The sequence below is a fragment of the Saimiri boliviensis genome, chromosome 2 (genome assembly GCF_048565385.1).
Source record: "Saimiri boliviensis isolate mSaiBol1 chromosome 2, mSaiBol1.pri, whole genome shotgun sequence".
Lineage (NCBI taxonomy): Eukaryota > Metazoa > Chordata > Mammalia > Primates > Cebidae > Saimiri > Saimiri boliviensis.
The window spans coordinates 208447376-208463870 of NC_133450.1; the positions used below are offsets into that span (position 1 = coordinate 208447376).

Genomic DNA, 16495 nt, shown 5'->3' on the forward strand with positions numbered 1-16495 from the left:
CTGAGGGACTGACAAGGCTGTTATTTTTCAGTATTTTTTCCAGAAATGGAGGCTTTACTACAAAAAATAAAAAAGCCCTGTGGTTGGTCAAATAAATTTTGTGGTTGGTCAAATGAATTTTGATCACCTGAGTCCTTATTGGGTTAAAGTTTCTTTACCCTGGCTTTTCAATGAAGGAAAAATATATACTGAATATCTAGTCATATGCCAAAGTGTGCTCCCTATGTGTTTTTCCATTTAATCTTAAAGAAAGACACAGACGGCCGGGCGCGGTGGCTCAAGCCTGTAATCCCAGCACTTTGGGAGGCCGAGGCGGGTGGATCACGAGGTCGAAAGATCGAGACCATCCTGGTCAACATGGTGAAACCCCGTCTCTACTAAAAATACAAAAAATTAGCTGGGCATCGTGGTGTATGCCTGTAATCCCAGCTACTCAGGAGGCTGAGGCAGGAGAATTGCCTGAGCCCAGGAGGCGGAGGTTGCGGTGAGCCGAGATCGCGCCATTGCACTCCAGCCTGGGTAACAAGAGCGAAACTCCGTCTCAAAAAAAAAAAAAAAAAAGAAAGACACAGACAATAATAACAGTGCCCTAATTTCATAAATGGAGAAACTGAGTATAAACACAATGTAAACTGGAGATTCTAAGGAATCTCTGCAGCTCATTATCATTTATTTACTTCCCTATCACTTCTCAGCCTTTTGGCTAAGATCAAGCGTAGGATCTGTTCTTATCAGATTTACTTCCTTCCCACGATAATCTTTAAGAGGTAATGTGGTACAACTCACATTAGTAGATTTTAGAATATTTGCTGAAGTCTCTTACCGACTGCATGACCTTGAGAAAAAAATATGAACCTCTCTGAATCTTACTTTCCTCCCCTTCGTAGAGGTGCAAAATTTGAATACAGAAATGGGAAACAGTACTTACTAACTCTGTGTCTTAGGTCAGCTTTCCCCAAAGTAGTGTCTGAGATGATAAACCACACACATGGTATTTATTAAGAACATGCTTGTAGGAAAGATCAATAAGGTAAAAGCGGAAGGGATGAGACCAAACCAAGCAACTACATGATTTGGGTGAAGCCTCACTCTGAGCCTGACGCTGAGGAAACTACAGCATGTTATTCCTTAGAGTTTTTCCTAACTCAAGGCAAGGTTGTATAATAATTAAAGTGGGGATATTTAGCATTATCCCAAACATGTATAATCTTTTATTACAAGAAAATTCAAAATTCTCTCTTCTAGCTATTTTGAGATATACAATACAACACTGTTAACCATAGTCATCCTACCGGGCAATAGAAGACCAGAACTTATTCCTCCTATCTAACCATAACATTGTATTTATTAATTAATCTCTCCCCATTCTGCTCCCCTCTTCACTCTCCAGCTTCTGGTGACCACAATTCTACTTTCTATTTCTATAAGATCAATGTTTTTAGATTCCACATGTGTGTGAGATCATGTGGTTTTTGTCTTTCTGTGCCTGGCTTATTTCACCTACCATAATGTCCTCCAAGTTCACTCAGGTTGCCGTAAATGACAAGATTTCATTCTTTTTAACACCTGAATAGTATTCCATTGTGTATATACACACATTTTCTTTATATATTTTATACATTCATCTGTTGATGAATACTTAGATTGATTCTATATCTTAGATAGTGTGAACAGTGCTACTATAACCATGAGAGTGCGGATATCTCTTCAACATACTTATTTCCTTTGGATATGTCTACCCAGTAGTGCAATTGTTGAATATATGGTAATTTAGTTTTCAATTCTGTGAAAAGTTTTCATACTGTTTTCCATAAAGACTCTACAATAATTTACATCCCCACCAACAGTGCATGAGTTCCTCTTTTTTAGCCACACATGGCGGTGTGTGCCTGTAGTCTCAGCTACTTAGGAGGCTAATGCAGGAGGATCCCCTTGTGCCTAAGAGTTCTAGGTTGCAGTGAGCAATGACTGGGCCACTGCACTCCACCTGTGCATCAGAGCAAGAGCCTATCTCTAAAAGTAAATATAATAATAATAACTACAATTTTTAAAAAGCTGCTCTTTCTCTACATCTACACCAGCTTTGTGGATTTTTTCTTTGTTTTGATAATAGTCATTATTAAAATGGGGTGAAGCGATATCTCATTGTGGTTTTGATTTGAAGTTCCTTGATGATCAGTATTACTACATGTTTTCATGTACCTGTTAGCCATTTGTATGTCTTCTTTTGGGAAATGTCTATTCAAGTATTTTGTCCATTTTTAAATTTGGTTTTTTTTGTTTGTTTGTTTGTTTGTTTTTTTTGCTGTGGAGTTACTTGAATTTCTTATATATTCTGGATATTAGTCCTTTGTCAGCTAGATAGCGGGAAATTTTTTCTCCCATTATATAAGTTGTCTCTTCAATCTGCTGATTGTTTCCTTTGCTGTCTGTGCAGAAGCTTTTTAACTTGATGTAATTCCATTTGTCTATTTTTCTTTTGTTTGCTTGTGCTTTTGAGTTCTTATTCAAAAATTCTTTGCTGAAACCAAAGCCATGAAATGTTTCCCTATGTTTTCTTCTGGTAGTTTTATCATTTTGGGTATTACATTTAAGTCTTTAGCCCATTTTGAGTAGATTTTTTTATTCGGTGAGAGATAGGGGTCTAGTTTTCATTTGACTGCATATGAAGAAAACTGAATATTCAGTTTTGCCAGCACTATTTGTTAAAGAGACTGTGTCTTGACATCTTTGTTGAAAATCAATTAGCTGTAAGTGTGTGGATTTATTTCTGTGTTCTCTATTCTGTTTCATTGTTCTATTTTTAAGGCCAGTGCCATAACATTTTGATTACTATAGCTTTGTAGTATACAGAGAGTTAGGCCATGTGATGTTCTTTTTGCTCAAAATTGCTTTGGTGAATTGTTTATTTAAAGCAAGTACATTTTATGGCATAGTAATCATATGTCAGTAAAATTTTTACAAATTGCTATTGCAATATCTGGGATGTCTAATAAAGGAACATTAATTTTTAATTAAATTTAAATTTAAATTTAAATTTAAACTTCTCTGGATGATTATGTCTTCATCTCAGGTTTCACTAGGTTTTTCTAGATAAAACCTCACTGAAGACAGGCTCACCATTCTTTAATAACAAAACACACAATAAAATAATTCAACATGAGTAACAGATAGCAGAAATACTAAATGGAAAGATTAAGTTCCCCAATTTTTATTCTAGCTTTATCAGTTACCTAACATCTCTGAACCAGTTTTGTCCTCTGTATCAATGGGGACAATAATAGTATTTAACATATAGGGTTCATTATAAGGATTCAGTGAATAACAGCAATTTAAGCATTACAAATGGTGTTTGAAACAGAGAAGTGCATGCTGTATAAATAATAAGTAGATTTAGCTGTCAACAACAAAAAAGGAAAAATAAAAGCAGCTGAACTGAAAAACTGGAAACTGACCTATAGACATGTAAAAATAATTAACAGGTGAAACAACTAGTCAATATACATGTCAATGGGTGTTTGACTTCACGTAGGAACCAATACAATATATGCACTTTAAATTTTACAAGCTGTATTATTTTTATCCTATTAAATTGGCATAGATTGAACTATATTTTGTATACTTCCCAGAGGTTGGCATAAAAGTATAAGAATGGGCTTTGCAATATTCACTTGGAGAAAATGTAAATTGGAACAAACCCTTCTAATGTGCATTTACTTAGGCAAGTTTATCAAAAAGCATTTCATATCATGAAATATTTCACTATCTTTTCAAGAGCCAAGGGCAAGTGAAATTAGCTTATTTTAATGAAAAAAATTATATAAAATACTCAGAGATAGTCTTATAAAAAGGAGATAGCACAGCATACCATAGACTGGGGTATGATCTCCCAGGCTCCAAGCTGCCCATAGGGACAGGTTTCTGTGAACAATACAGTTGCTCAGGAAGCCAGGTTTGAGTTTATCCCACCTTTAACTGAAGGTGTAAATCTTTGGCTTAATGCAGAAGTCTAAATTTCAGCCCTCACCCTGAGTTTCACAGATTCTCCTCTCCTGACTCCACTGGAGCTTGAACCCCAATTTTTCCAGCACAAAGACCCCAAACAACAGTCCCCAACATTTTCCCCCACCCTGACTCTGCCTTCTTAGGGAAGCTACAGCATCTACTTTTTTGCTCATTACCAAGATCTCAGTTCCTTGTATTACCTTTGCTGAATGAGATTTGAAAAGTGTGTTGGTTGTTTTAAAATCAGATGCTAGTTTTTTGCCATAGAATAGGAAACTGTAAAGCTCCACTACTACACAACGCTTAGAAACCCTAGATATAGTAAGAGGTTCTATGAAACATACAAATGAATTCACAACCCTCTTATATCTAGGGTTACTAAGTATTGTGTGGCAGTGAAGCTTTTCAATTTTCCACTCTATTCTATGGCAAAAAAAAAAAAAATCCGATTTTAAAATGACGATCATACTTTTCAAATCTCATGGTTCTCTAACTCTAGGAGAAAAACCTAAAATCACACATAATGAAAAATCTGTTTGAATGTATGAAAACATGAGAAATCAAAGGATTGTTGCATTTGGCCATGCACTGGAATGCTCCAGGTTTTTAGCCCTTTCTTTTTTTTTTTTTTAATTGTGCTTTAGGTTCTGGGGTACATATGCAGATCATGCAGGATTGTTCCATAGGTATATACATGGCAAGGCAGTTTGCTGCCTTCATCCCCCCATCACCTTTATCTGGTATTTCTCCCCTCATTATCCCTCCCCACCATCCCCACCCACTGCTGTCCCTCCCCTAGTCCCCTCCACTGACCACAGTGTGTGATGCTCCCCTCCCTGTGTCCATGTGTTCTAATTATTCAACACCCACCTATGAGTGAGAACATGCAGTGTTTGGTTTTCTGTTCTTGTGTCAGTTTGCAGAGAATGATGGTTTCTAAGGCTGTCTATAGAGTCTTCCTCTGTGTTGTCTTAGGATCCACATACCCATACCTATATGACTTATCATATTGTTTGACATTGTCAGTTTATAAGTCTGTCATCCCTAGGTTGTCTACTCTCTAGAAGCTAAAATTTTTTCTCCCATAACTGTGTCCCACTGCCTAGAACTATATCTGTCACAAGTGTATGTGCTCTGTGCATGCTTGCTGAAAACAGTTAATGACTTTCTTTTTATAAACTTTTCTGATGGGATGGTAGGAGACAAGGTAGTAGATGCAACCCTTTGGATCAATCAGAATAAATGATGCAAGTTTTAATTCACAAATAATAATTGAACACCTAATATAACTGTAACCATTTTCTAGGTCCTACAAGATAAGTGTACTTATTTTAATGAAATAGCTGTCTTTGTCAGGAATTTCATTTAAATTTCATATCAGTAATATATGTATATATGTTCCTTATAAATAATTAAAATTTAAATTCCATATCAGTGTGTGTATATATATATATATCTTCCTTATAAATAATTAAAATTTAAATTTATATCAGTATATATATATATATATCTTCCTCATAATTAAAATTTAAATTCCATATCAGTATATATATATATCTTCCTTATAAATAATTAACATGTTTTATATATGATCTGTAGACAAGCACTTCAGTGTAGTAGCAGAAACACCTGCTGGAGAGACCAGACGGGGTTAGATATTTTCTAACTGTGTGACCTTCAGCAAGTTACTTTCCTTCACCAAGTATCAATTTTCTTTCACATGCTTTGCAGAATAGTTATTTGCATTGTAAATAACATCAGTAAAATACCTGGCCCATAGTACGTGCTCAATAAATCATAGCTGTCACTATTACATCATGAGAATTATTTCCAGTGTGAGGATTAACTCCCTTGTTGAGTCTGTTTTCCACATTCGGGTCCTAGACATTTGTTTTTGTTAAAATAGGACATACTGTGACTTCCTGTTACTGGTTCTAATCCTGTGAAACACATCCATGATGAACAATGATGCCAGTTAGGACAAGACAAGATTGAGCTCACACATTTTTTTAGCGATCAAGTAAGCATAAAGCAAACCAACTTTATTGGCATTTCCAAATCAGAGCCAACATACTATAATGTTGATGCCTTGAAATTCCCTAAAAAACAAACTTACTTGATATGACAGAAAGTCTATTCTCACATCAAACACTGGCTTCTGAGAAAACCTCAGGATGTCCAGATGGGCCCTTAGGGCATCAAGGGCTAAAGCATCTCACTGCCTCCCGTCTCTAAGCAGATAGTGTCTCACAGGGATATTTTACTGCATTACCACATCACTTTCATCTGGTGCCAAGCATGTGCTGGAAAAGCCAACAGGAAATGAAAACCAGCTAATTTGTAAAATTTTCTCATGACTTTTATTTCTCAATGTATGCTTTCATTGATCTCGCTGAGTTCTTGGGGCTGGAGTGGAGAACAGTGACTTCAGGCCATGCATGGTCTGACCTTGGCAGAGGCCTTTCCTTTTGGCTTTTCCTGGTCAAAATGGTTCAGACTCCCTTGAGTCAGCAGCATGGCCACAGAACAATCTCAGCTCTCTTCTGCCTATTTGTTCAGAGAAAGCCATGGAAAGATGTGCTGGGGAGAATATCAGACTTGGAGTTCTACCACGTATGCATTTAGAGGTCTTGGGCAAATCATTTCATGGTCCCAGGCCTTCATTTGTATTTATAAAATGGAGTCAATATCTAGTTTATGGGATTGAAGTCAGAATCCTTTGATACAGGGTTTGCAAAAATTGTTTATAAGTGTTCAATCCATGTACCCATGGAAAACTTGTTTTTCTTGCCATTGCTGTCACTAGAGAGATGAAAAACCCTTCGTCTCTCAAACTAATGTCATTCCTAACACTGGCTTGTCTACAATGTGAGCAGCAGGCTAGAAATAAGACTACGAAGAGGTCTTGTATTATGTTCTTCACATATATCTATCCTCACCAAACATCTGTAAGTATCTCAATTTACTGAGTCTTGGAAAATATTGTGATTTTTCCACAATTGTGAAAGGCTCCTAAAAACCCTATTGCATCACAGGAATTCACTATCTCAATCTGTGATGCTGGTTTCTATTTAATTCTGCAAATTATTATAGAGACACAGCACCTGTATTATGCAAGGTTCTCCACAGAAAAATAACTTGTCTTTGCTCCCAAGACTTTCGAATGATTGGAAGATATCTCCTCTAAACATACACACACATAATGGAAGATAATCTACATCGCTGAAAGTCTACTGATTTAAATATTCATCACATCTAAAAAATACCTTCACAGCAACATATAGACTGGTGTTGGACCAAAAAAATGGACACTACACTTGGCCAAAATAGCATGTAAAATTAACCATGACAGCACCAAACACTGTAGAGTGTTTCCAAGTAGAAAGAACTGGGTAGTTTTGTAAACAAGAAGGCATGGGTAGCACATGATCATGGTCTCCAATATCTAAATGGCAGTTTCGGAGCAGGGCTCACTTTGTGTGTGTGTGTGTGTGTGTGTGTGTGTGTGTGTGTGTGTGTGTTTAAAAAATTAATTTATTATACCTTAAGTTCTGGGGTACATGTGAAGATCGTGCAGGTTTGTTATATAGGTATACATGTGCCATGGTGGTGGTTTGCTGCATCCATCGTCTCGTCGTCTACATTAGGTATTTCTCCTAATGCTACCCCTCCCCAATCCCCACACTCCCTGCTATTCCTGCCCTAGTCTCCCACTCCCCAGGCCCCGGTGTGTGATGTTCCCCTCCCTGCATCCGTATGTTCTCATTGTTCAACACCCACTTATAGGTGAGAACATGCAGTGTTTGGTTTTCTGTTCTTGTGTCAATTTGCTGAGAATGATGATTTCCAGGGCTTACTTTTAGAGGTTGCTGAAGGCCCAACAAAGGCTAAGAAATGCAGCTCCAGAGAGGACAAAGGGAAAATAAGAAAGAACATTCTATCAGCTGAGAGAATGTTCAAACTCATATGACAAATTCTAGCTGTACTATTTTAATGAAGCCTTCAAAATACACCTGGGCTTTTGTGCCCAGTGAACGCTGCCCAGGGATGGTATGCTGCGCAGACGGGATGGCTCAAGGTAGGGTCTAAGTTCCCTCTAAAGAATGGGATTCTAAGACGTCAAAAAGATATTGTGAAACACCCAGAGCAGTTTTAAAATCCCACTTCCTTACTATGTAATGTGCTGTCCTCTTAATGAGGCCATAGAATACCTCCTTTCAAGAAGCAGGTATAAACATGTTTTTTCCTGTCAGAGACATTTGTTTTCAAAGGTGCTGATTCCTATCTAAGACTCATTTCAGACTGATTGTTTTCTCATTATCATGTCAAAGCAAGACTGCAGAAAGTAAAATATGGCATTATATTCTTGAATTAGTATGCTCTTTCTCTGGTATACTGAGCATTTACTAGATAAAATTGAAAATTGGAATTCAAATTGTTTGAATCATCCTTCAAATTATTGCACTCTACTAGAAACAAAGAAATATGATTATTTACTCACATAGTTCAGGTTTCTCTAAATTTGATGACATGGTTCTGTTCTGTCCTTGACTCATTTTCTGACCTTAGGCAAGTTAACTTGTTTATATCTTAGCTCCCCATCTGTAAAATGAATATGTTAGTTCCACCGAATCATTCTTTTTTTTAAGTTCTTTCTGACTCTTTACTTTCAGTGACACTGACTTCAAGTTATCTTTAGAGTTCTTATAGAACTCTATTTAAGTATAGCATATAGAACAATTTATACATCCTTGTATTATATGAGATTTACCAATATTTTCTGATTGTACACAAAATGTGTTAGAATATTAAAGCTTCTCAGACAAGTACTGACCAATGCTGAATCCTGGCATCATAAAGAAATCTGCTATTTTTCTATTATAAAAAGCTCATTCAACAAAACCTGCCAATTTGTTTTTCAAATTACAAGGCATTTAGAGGTACAATCGCATACCCTGGGTACAGATCTGATTGGAAAAATATTCCCAAATACTCCCTCCCATTCAATGGCTTTAAATATGAAATGTGTTCACTCTGTTATCCTGTGCTGTTCATTTTTTTTTTAACCACGTATGTCCATTTGTAAGGTTCATGTATTCCTATTATTTTCTAGGTTTAAAATTCTTATTTCCAGGGTAGAATTACAAAGAAGGGAGCAATTGAAAACATCTGCTCTGCTTTCAAACAGGCACCCCCATCACACTCCTTTCTGCTGCTGGACAATTAGGCACAGCTAGAGGCAGAATTGTTTTTACCTTTGTATCGGGTTCTCTTCTTGGCCGTGAATTAATGAAATGCACTTAACAAAAAGCTGTTTCTCGCCCACTGAATGAATGTACCTGTCACTTGCTCTGATAAAGAACAGCTATCCCATGAAGGCAGAAGTGGCAGAAATCTTAGTTGAATATTCTAATGATTATGTTTATTTTCCTAAAGCTCAGGATTTTGAGGCACTGTAAATAATGGATTTTGTCTATGTTGCTATAGGATGAGGTGGGAATGGGGAAAGAAAATACCTGCTCCTAGCATGAGTTTCTGAAGTGAATGAAGGCTGTAGATGCAGAGGAAGTTATCTACATCACTGCATTAGATTCAGTCTTGATAGCAGCATCAAGGAGGTTACTGAAAGTTGTATTATTAATAACAGCTATCATTTGCTGAGCACTTACATATGGAAAGTGAGATGGAAAGCAATTCAAACAGACTCGATCCTCATCAAATCTTTCCGAGTTTAGTATTATCTTTCCTTTTCTTTTCAGATGAAGAAACAGGCTGCAAGGCCAGAGCTATAACGTTAAAAAGGTGAAGACTTAGGATCCAAACTCGGTTGCAGGTGATACAAAATCTGTGCTCCTAACTGCTACATGGTATACAGACTATGGAGGTAAACACACACCTAGGTTGGAAAGCGATTGTACAACTAATGTGTCCTGAACTTTGGCCAAAATATTGCATCTTTTACAAGATCAATTTTCTCAGCCTTAAAGTATAGATAATAGCTGCCACATAAAGTGGTTATTGAAATTAAATTCATAACACATTGAAATGCTGGTTTAAGTACCTGATGTACAATAGGTTCTCAGAAAATGGGTGTCAGTTCTCCTTTCTGGAGATATTCAAAGGGAACAGCTGCTTCGTAGGTATTTTTATTTGATATTACTACCCCTTGTCGGGGATAGGTGGATAAAATGCCTTTCTATTGCCTGCCAGCCCAGAGTGTCCATGATGACATGAATCATTTGTTCAGGATAACACAAACACGCTCTGCCTGCCTCCTAGCTCGGGGATCTGACTTCACCCTCAAAGGTGTCAGAAATAGAGAAGTTATAAATTGTTCTTCAAACTTTTCTAATAAGATCATGAATCCTCAAATTTAAAAGCTTACATTGTTAAATGTAAAGTCCCTTCAATGTCCATTTATAAAAACAAAAAAGAAAGCCTTACTCTGAAAAGTTAATACACTAATATTTCCTTGAGAAAAGAGAGACAGAGATGTGGTAAAGGGGGAGAGGAGATGTTAGAGCACAGGGGATTCTGGTCTGGGTCCTGCACCCTCTCCTTTTGTGACTCCACCTATTACGGGAAAGAGATCTGAGTTACTGCTTGTTACCGATGGATGTATCTGTCCAGGTCTGCAGCAACTTCAACTCTTGCCTACCTTAAGAAGAAATAATTCAACTGAGTGGCATAAAGCAGAAAAAGAGAAGACTGAGGCAATTTCCAGAGCAGGAATGAAAGTTTATTTTTAAATGCCTTAGAATAGGAAGGAAAGGAAGGTGTGCATGGAAAAGGCCCACAAAGCACATGAAGTTTAAAGATAGAAGGTCAAGTGTGCCGTTTTACCGTGATCTTGGGACTTTGATAAACTCGCCTCTTTCCCATGATTCTTTCCTTGGGGTGGGCTGCCCGCATGCACAGAGCCCTCCTTAGCCTTGGGAAGTGAGCATGCGCAATGTGTTTAAGGAGTTACAGGCATGCCTCATCTGATGTTTTTTTCCCCTTTTCCAGTGGAGTGTACCGGAAGATCATACTTTGCTGTTTTCCCCTTAACATGCATGCCAAGGAAGTTTTCTTCTCCCTTCTTTACCATTTTGATGTTAACAGGTGTGGACCATCAGGAAATGGCCTCTCCTTTACACTGCTGAATTATCACTCACAGAGAGGCAATGCAAGAATTACCAAACCAGCACCTGACATTTCTAGTGGGTGGGGGAAGAGCCCTCTTCTGCCTGGCTCACACCTAACTACCTACCTGTAATACACCCTAGATGCCTATCTGGACTTAGCGTTTTCATATTCTAAATGAGCAAATTAACCTAGGCTAGTGGATCACTGGAACCTTTCCAATCCAGTGGCTTTGATTCTCCCATTTACTTCTCTTTCTTTCCCTGTCCTTGGATCTCCTGTGCTTCTTATGACATTGTGATGATTTAATTTTATGTGTCAACTTGATTGGGCCATGGAATGCCCAGATATTTAATTAAGCAATATTCTAGGTGTTTCCATAAGAGTGCTTTCAGATGAGATTAACATTTAAATTGTTAAACTGAGTAAAGCAGATGGCCCTCCCTAATGTGGGTGGGCCTCATCCAATCAGTTGAAGGCCTGAGTAGAACAGAAAGGCTGACCCTCCCCCAGGTAAGAAAGGATCCTTCCTGCTTAATGGCCTTCAGACTAAGACATCAGCATTTTTCGTACCTTCAGACATAAACTGGGGTTCAAGTCTGCTGGCCTTAGGACTGAAACTCAACTAACAGCCTGGGTCTTCAGGTTATGATCTCACCCAGCAAACTTGCAAACCACCATGGCACTTGCTAGCCTCCAAAATTACAGGTGTCAGTTTCTTATGGTAAATCTCTTCATGTAAAAGCTCCTTCACACAAACACACACACACACACACACACACACACACACACACACACACACAGTTTATCTGTCCTAAAGAATCTTCACTCTGAAACCTAATAAGTTCGATTTAAGAAAACAGTACAGTAGAAATTACTGACAAGTCATAATAAGTAACATTAGCAATATGTAACTGACCATTTGCAAAGCATTCTTTATACTCACCTGTTCTTTGATATTTCTGTTTCCAACTAACCCCACCGAGCAGATTAATGCAATCCTACTTTCCAGATTAAAAGAGAAAGAAAGGAAGTTGAGAGTGGTCCTTGGCTGTATAACAGATAGATTTCAAACTGCAATTGTCCTCAGTACACAGGAACATGACTTTCTATTGTGCCACAACGAATTTCTAACCAATACTTGCACTTAACAGAGACCTTTGAAAACTCACTTCTTAGCGATGAATAACCTAGTTGAGTCAGGTTGAGTAGCCTGACAGAGGAGAAAGATGCCTAAAGTCTATGGTTGCTTTGAAGTGAAGATCTGGCCTTGGTACAGAACCTTTTCATAGGTGCAGAAATTCTGATTGTCCTGCTCTATGGCAATCAGAGTGGTAGAGCAGCTGCTGAAAATACAGCAGAATGAAATGCTTACCTCATCTTAGGCTCTGATGTCAGAACTTCCCTTTGGGGTAAAATTATTTTTTTAAATAAAGAAATGCCTTAATAAGCCCTTTGGGATGGCTTAGTGAAGGAAAAGTTCCAAAGACAATGATTTCTGTGCAACAATAAACGATCCCTCATTAGACTCCGTTAAATCAGGATAATTTTTTGTTTCCCTTCTGGAAATAAGTGCTGGAGCTCAGCTTATGGGGAAGAGATTAGAGACAAGAGGCAGGAAGATCAAAATAGGTTGAGATGACGATGGAGAAGAGACAGTGAAAACATTTTAGTGGTTGGACGACTGAAAACATTGTCAGCACACTGCAGTCTAAGACTGGCAGTTTTGGAGATGAGTTAGGATGTGGAACAAAAGGGCACACATAGATGCTAAAGTCAGGAAACAGATACTTTTGAGAAAAAAAGTTTCTAGCAACTCACAGAAATTTTAAAATCAGCTTTGGATCTGAGTGTAAATCTGAAGGCTGAAACACATATTGAAATCTCAAGATTCAGAGAGGCCCTGCCTATTATCTGGGTTACAATTCTACACAGGTGGATAGAAAGATTCCAAGTGGTAAGTGTCTCTTCTACTCCCCCTCTGCATTTTAACTGTGTATGAAAATTTAAAAACTAACCTGTTAGCTACATGGTAGCTTCCGTGTAACAATATCTACATGTCACAGATTGAAAGGGGATTAAACCCTTCCCACTCTGCCTAGCATTGTGAGATTTCATCCTTAAGAGCATCTAGCATTGGGAGTGATTTAAGATGACAGCAGAGCTTACTGTTCTATCCTTCAAATCTTTCCCACGTCCACCCTGACCACTGAACAGTGTGTCTGGTATATTGCATTCCACTGTGGTTGAAAGATACATCCGGGGTCTGTAGCGTATTCCCCTTCCTCATGTTTCCATTACTCAGGGAACATTTTCGAAAGATGAGATCTGCTCAATTTTGGAATAGTTTCCAGAAGGATGTGGCAAAGTGCCGCTTCATTTTATTTACTTAAAATTAGACTGGAGCAAGGAATCCCAGTGTCCCACTGTGAGCAGTTTTGTACTGATGGGAGGATGGGAAGAGAATCATGCCCATTGGCTGCTGGAATACAAGAGGGGCTCTTCATCATTACTTCATATGACTCCCCAATTCTGATAATTGCCATTTCAAATATTGGTCCTCTGATGGAAAACACAATATTATATATTTTTCTAAGCTTCTTCCTTTCTGCTTCCACTTCTTACCTAGCATTATCATTGTGCTTTCACTAATATCAGCTCTAGTAGAATTGGAGAGCATTTAATGGAAAAACAATAACTTTATAAGCTAATGCCCTGTTGCCCAAGTTCTAAGAAGCCAACTACAGACTGTGTTTGTTAAAGACTTAAAATTTACCTTAATTGCAAATGTTTTAGTGAGCTTGGACCATCATACAAAGTACCTCAGACTTGGAGGTTTAAACAATTGAAAATTTACTTTCTTACAGTTCCACAGGTTGGAAATCTAAGATCAGAGTGCCAGCATGGTCAGGTTTAGGCAAGAACTCTCTTCCTAGCTTGCAGATGGACACCTTCTCACCATGTCATCACATAGCAGAGGGAGAGAGACCTGCTACTCTTCTTAGAGGCTACCTTCTTGTTGGATTAGGATTTTACCCTATGGCTTCATTTAACCTTAATTACCTCCTAAAGACCCTATCCCCGGACACAGTCACGCTGAAAGTTAAGGCTTCAACATTTGATGGGGTGGGAGGGTCTGGGAGGGTACACAACTCCATCTATAGCACTGAGATTTCCAATGTCTAAAACATTTAATTTCTCAATCCTCAGAGACAGATCTCAAAAAAGAAATCAAAATTGGCTTAGATTTCCCAAGGATTTCCATATCTATATACTAGAAGAGAATTCAGACTTACGTGTCTGAGAAGAATAAATTCAGTGATCTGATTTGTTCTTTTCATGTGCCCATTTATGGGTTGGAAAAAATTCAACCTTTGGAGAGAACAGATTGAGTTCTAATCCTGGTTATATTACTAATTTGATTTATGACCTCAGCTTTTTCCATCTGTAAAATGAATCCTTCTCTGTAGATTCCTTCCCACTCTGATAGTTCAGAAATCTGGGAACTATGGATTGGCATTAGTACTCATTTGGGCACAGACACTCTGATTATCAAAATTCAAAGAATGTTCCAATCCCCAAGGGTCTACATTTTTACTGGCCTCATGACCAAGACACTGGAACGGAAAGGGCCTAACGAGCACGTTGGAATAAGACTTTCAGGGAAGAGGTGGAAGACAGATAATACACAACAGTCTAGAAGGGACACTGGGAGCCAACAGGGAGAAACATTCATGGGCCAAAGGGGCAGTTCCTGGAGTGCTCTTCCTGCCTGCTGGTTTATGTCTTGCGGGGTCATTGGGAGAGAGGAGACAACAGAGTGATCTGTAGTCTAGAAGTCTGGTAAAGGATAGAATAACAATAGTTAACCCTTCACTAACAGATATTTTCTCAATGCCAGATATTTTATAAGTACTTTACCTTTACTATGTTTGATATTAAATTCTGACCATAGACCTTGAAGTCAGTACCATTTTTATCCTTACATTTTGGAAAAAGGAAAATAGCACTTTAAAGAGGTTAAACAAGTTGTCCAAAGTCACATAGCCGGGAGGAGCAGAACTCAGATTCAGTTGGCCTTTGATCTCCCAATGCCTACTCCATTCTCTGCCGTACCAGGAAAACAGGCTCAGTAATGGGACCCACGTTTTCTCCACTATGCAGTGTTCCAAGATAGTGGCAATTAATAAGAGTTTTTACCTCAAGCATTTATACCTTATAAAAAACAAATATTTGAATGCAGAAAAACACAGAGTGAGAGTAATCTCCGGATGAGGATTCTCAAATCCAGTCAGAATAAGAGCATCTTCAAAGAAGAAAAAAAAAAAAAAAAAAAAGAAGAATGAGACTCAAAGACTAGCATGAGTTACAAAAGTGTCAATGGGAGAAAAACAGTGAAAGAAGAGAAGGATGAAATATTCCAGACCCCGGGAAGGTCCCTATGCCAAAAGCTATTGGTCTCCCCCTCCCAGTTACTCCAAGATCCTAAAGGGCTAAATTTACTAAATGTATGTATGTAATGTACACTATTCAGGTAACGGTTACACTAAAAGCCCAGACTTCACCACTGTGTAATATATCCTTGCAGCAAAACTGCACTTGTGCCACTTTATATAAATAAAGTATATTCTGAATACCGTAACCCTTATCTGTATCATAGCTTCCTCATCATATTCTAATCGCATGTTTATTCATATGTGTTTACCAACAGTGAATTTCTTGAAAACATGATCCTTGTATTTCTTATCTTTCTGTTCCTTGTACCAAGTATAAGATAAATGTCAAATGCTTATTGGATGTTCAATGTTTGTTGGATCACTAAATAAGGACAACTGACTTCACCCCTGACTATTTGTCTTGGATTTGCTATTTAATCTTGTCCCACCAATGTTTCCTGGCCACTACATAAGGACCATGTAGCTCTGCTAGCCACCAGAGGAGTGATAAGGTGAAAGGCATGATTTCCAGGTTATCACGTTGGGGATGGGAGACAAGCATGCCAGTAACTGAGTTCCAGTGTGTCCATATGTAAAAATGAAGATGAGAAAACTTCTTTCCATTACCTCACAAGATGATGGGGGTATCTAATAAAATCATGAGTGCAAAAATGCATTAGAAGTTACAAAGTAGGCCAGGTGTGGTGGCTCATGCCTGTAATCCCAGCAGTTTGGGAAGCCGAGGCGGGTGGATCACGAGATCAAGAGATCGAGACCATCCTTGTCAACATGGTGAAACCCCGTCTCTACTAAAAATACAAAACATTAGCTGGGCATGGTGGCGTGTGTCTGTAATCCCAGCTACTCGGGAGGCTGAGGCAGGAGAATTGCCTGAATCCAGGAGGCGGAGGTTACAGTGAGCCAAGATC

At 38.3% G+C, this 16495-nt stretch overlaps 1 long non-coding RNA gene and 1 pseudogene across 1 annotated transcript; one reads left to right on the top strand and one right to left on the bottom strand.

Moving 5' to 3' along the window:
• Window positions 1-683: 683 nt before the first annotated feature.
• LOC120366518 (U2 spliceosomal RNA) lies at window positions 684-828 on the top strand (annotated as a pseudogene).
• Window positions 829-6346: 5518 nt separating this feature from the next.
• On the bottom strand, window positions 6347-10959 carry LOC141582892 (uncharacterized). Its single transcript, XR_012515800.1, has 3 exons — window positions 10877-10959; window positions 8507-8607; window positions 6347-6552 (listed from the first exon to the last, which is right to left on the bottom strand). It is a non-coding gene; the product is annotated as an uncharacterized LOC141582892 (long non-coding RNA).
• Between the last annotated feature and the right edge of the window lie 5536 nt (window positions 10960-16495).